We start from the raw sequence: 4,089 nt of genomic DNA, 5'->3' as shown, positions 1-4,089 counted from the left end.
CATCACAGCCTCAGTAGGACTCTCTGTCACTATGATTCTAAGAATTACTATCTAGGATCCTTTGAAACTATTCTGGGGTACTATCTAGAATCCTTGAGACTATTCTAGAGTTATTATCTAACACCTGGAAACTAGACATTCCCATGGCCATGGATCCTGAGAAGCTAAACTCTAAAAGGATAACAAAATCCCCCTTATTGACACACATATTGAAAGAGTCTCAAGGCTTGGGACTGTTTTGCTTATCATATCTCTAGTAAGCACTTAAATATTTATTGAGTTGAAAAATCAGATGTTAACTAATGAAATTGATTTTTCATTTCTAGTGTAGTCAAAACCCTAAGAATTTTGAAAGCTGTTTGGAACACCTGAGCATACGTTTATAAGTTTTAATACTATGTCCAAGAATCAGAATCCTAATAAGTCACTACTCTTCAACTATTGACTTGAGTGACTTTCCAAAAAAAATTAGCTTTTCTCATATTTTCCAAAATATATCTCTTTAAATTTGTGCCAACTCTAGCTGTCAAAAATAAATGCTTGTGAGTGTTGTACAAGATGAAAGATTTAAAAACAAAAAAGGAAAAGAGAGGAAATTATAATGCTTATAGAGGTTAGACCTTAATGAAATTAACACACAGCTGGAACATAATCTTTTATTTCTTCTTTCACCACTACTAATAACTAAAATAATTGCACATAAATATAATTTTTCATTGTATAATCAGCCAAATACTCCCAATGAATTTTTCAGGAAAGTCCTCCCAAAACAATTATTTTACTGATTTGAAACATAATTTATAGCCAAAATCTAACCACAAACTAATCTCAGGATTCAATTAAGGGCTACATTTGTATAACCTTTTGTGCCTGTCTAAATTTATTTGAAGTACAGATTCTCAAGACACTAGAAATGCCCTTAAAGTATTTAAAACTTAATAACCAAATAAGAACAACACCATTTTAAATCTTCAGACTGCACACAGATGTACTATATCTGTTGGCTGGAATAGGAGTGACCTCAATCAGGAAACTGCTTAGCATAACAAATTTGTATTGAGGAGGTATAACTCCGGGGGCAAATATATATGTATGTGACCACATTTATTATCTTCGTGGTTTCTTTTCTTCATGGACTTCAGGTCTAAATATATTGGACCACCATTTCGTAAGAGGCTCCAGCCATACTTACATTGCTGCCAGCTCTACTCACTTTCAGGACTTCTGATACTTGGCCAGCAGGCTTCTCACCCCTGGAGATACCTTCACCCTGAGCCCTGCTTCCTGATGGATGAGTACTTAGCTTGACCTACCACTTCAAGAGAGGCTACACTCATATTCACCACCGCTAGCTCTACTTTCTCCAGATTCCTCTGCTCCCTCCCCACCAATTTCTCTAGTACCTTCTGTCTCCCCTTTTCAGTCTTTTCCCCATTACAATATAAATTCCTTTAGGGTAGAGACTGCCTAATCTGCTAGTACTTGTACTCCTCATAGGACAAGATACCCTCTTCTAGTCATACCACAGTGCTAAGTGTTAATAAATGTTTTATATATTTAATATCACCATAAACTACATTAATAAGGTGATCATATGCCTCCTTTAAAAAATGTTTCCAATTTTTGAGGCATGTTGTCTTAATCTGCTAAATAACAATTTAAAAAAATTTATTTATTTTTAGTTTACAACACTCAGTTCCACAAGCTTTCGATTGCCAAATTTTCTCCTCCTCCTTCCCCAAGACAGCATGCAATCCGATATAGGCTCTACATATACCTTCGCATTAAACATATTTTCACATTGTAAATTCACATTCACATGTAAATAACAATTTTAAAAAAGTTCATGGCTTTAGCATGTAAGATGAACTGTCATACACAGTAGACTCATTGGGAGATTTTCTGTAGAATTAGTACAGGAAATAAACTCTGGGCTATTATAAAATTTCTGAAGAAATGGATTTTCTTTTTGTTTTTCAACTCCTTCCATCTTTACATACCACCTACTCTATTTTTACTCCTCAAAGCGTCATGCTCTAGGCTCAGACTGCCTGAAAGTTTATCAATTCAACAAACATTGTTTTAGCATGCAGGGCACCTTTATAGATATTGGGGGAAGAGTGATACATGAATGAAAAAAACATTTATTAATTGCTTACTATGTGCCAAGCACTGTGCTAAGAGCTCAATGAGGATACAAATAAAAAAGCCAAGTCTATCCTCATATTCCAGGAAGTGCTGGCCTGGGAGAAGCACTTGGTTCTGGCTTAGTAAAGGGATAGTGAGTGCAGTCATTGGAGAGTAGACAGTATAGAAAGTCCAAACAAGGATGCAAATGCAAAATAAGCCCTTCTTTAAATACCCACAAAACCTTGCACTCTGAGCTATTATAATGGTCAACTGTTTTTCCTGCCTACTATCCCTCCTCTAATAAAATTTCTCAAAACATTATTTTCAATCAGTCAGAAATTTTCCCCTGACCTCCCCTTACTCAGCAATATGCTGAATTGATAAGTGCTCAAAAACATCCCTCTTGCATTTAATTTCTACTATGTTGGTTTTAGGCCTTACATTTACTAGAAGAGGGCTCATCATTTGAGAGCTGGAGGAAGGGATCTCAGAGGCCAACTACTCCAAGCTCAAAGAAACTGAGGCCCAGAGATGTCAAATAACATGTCCCCAATCACACAGCTGCTAAGTGGAAGAACCCGGATTCAAGCCTAGATTCGAGCACAAATCCAGGGCTCTTTCTACTGCAACACACTAAGGCTACCTCACCTTGGGTCCTTTAGGTTTCATGTTTTGGTCATTTCTTCAAAGCTAACAAGTCATTATCAAATTACCTTTAGTTTTATAACGTTAACGACATTGTTGCTGTTTGTCCTACCTTTTCAAAGAAGAAGAATGACATCAGGAAAGCCATGTCAGGACTCGCAAGTTAATTGGATTTAAGTGAGGCAGCCCTGTGCAAAGTTACCAGCCTCACTCTCTCCTCAAGCCATCTGGGTCCAGTGGCAAGACATAGACCAGGGCCGCTGGAGATGGCCCCCATGCAAGGGGAGACCTTAGCCTTTTGAAGCTAAGGTCTTTCTCAGGTCTTAGTTTGAGGCAAATGGAGTGATTCAGGCTAGGTAAGAAATGAGGCAAAGAACGGCCTCTTTTACCTGGTCAAAACAAACAAAATCAGTGTGGGAGGAGAAGATCCTCGGGATTTCTGGCCAAAACTGAAACAACTGCTATTTACAACAACAAGGTTAAATTATGTGCGGTTTAAGTGAAAGCCGAGCCAAAGATTAATTTCCCCCTGCACCCCACACCTAGCACTATAGAAGAGTGAACCAAGTGAGCATGTCTACAAAGCATTAAAAAATTATGCCAGCAACGGGCATTCCCAGCAGAAACAATGCGGCCAGTTTGCCTAAGAGCTCGAGTGTCGGTCCTGGAGTCTGGAAGACCCGAGTTCAAATCCAAACTCACTAGCCCTGACCCTGGAGAGTCACTTAATTACGGCCTGCCTCAGTTTCTTCATTGGTAAAATGGGCCTAGTAGCCCCCACCTCCTAGGGTTGTTGTATTAAAGAAGGTACCACGTAAAGCTACTATTACCACCTCACTTAGGTTATCTCCTTCGGAGCCTACACCCCTAGGAGGTGGGGGGCTGCTATTATCCCCAGGGTTAAGTGACTCGCTGGGGGTCACGGAGCTGGCATGTGCAGACTCTAAGGGCCTCGTCCTCCTCGCCGCCCAATGGCTCCGCAGCCGGGCCTATCTACGCCTGGAGCTTTACTGTGTTTGGTATTCTGTCTCTAGGCCTCGGCCCTCCTTGCTGAGCCCCGGCTCCTCCGCTAAGATCCCTGCGGAGCGACTACTGCCCTTTGCGCAGGTGGGTCCCGAGCCTCGGCGCCGAGCAGGGGCCGCCCTGACACGGGAGGGACGGGGTACAAAAGGAGGAGGCCGCGGGCCAGACACGCCCGCACCGAGGACCCCAGCGAGCAGGGGACCGATACTCCTCGGGGGCGGGGCCAGCCCGTGGGGCGGGGCCTGAGGCGGGACTTCCCACTTACTCCCGCCCTCTCCTCTCCTCCGGCCA

This window comes from Trichosurus vulpecula, chromosome 8, assembly GCF_011100635.1.
Source record: "Trichosurus vulpecula isolate mTriVul1 chromosome 8, mTriVul1.pri, whole genome shotgun sequence".
In the NCBI taxonomy this organism is placed as follows: Eukaryota; Metazoa; Chordata; class Mammalia; order Diprotodontia; family Phalangeridae; genus Trichosurus; species Trichosurus vulpecula.
This window is presented reverse-complemented; position numbering follows the sequence as displayed.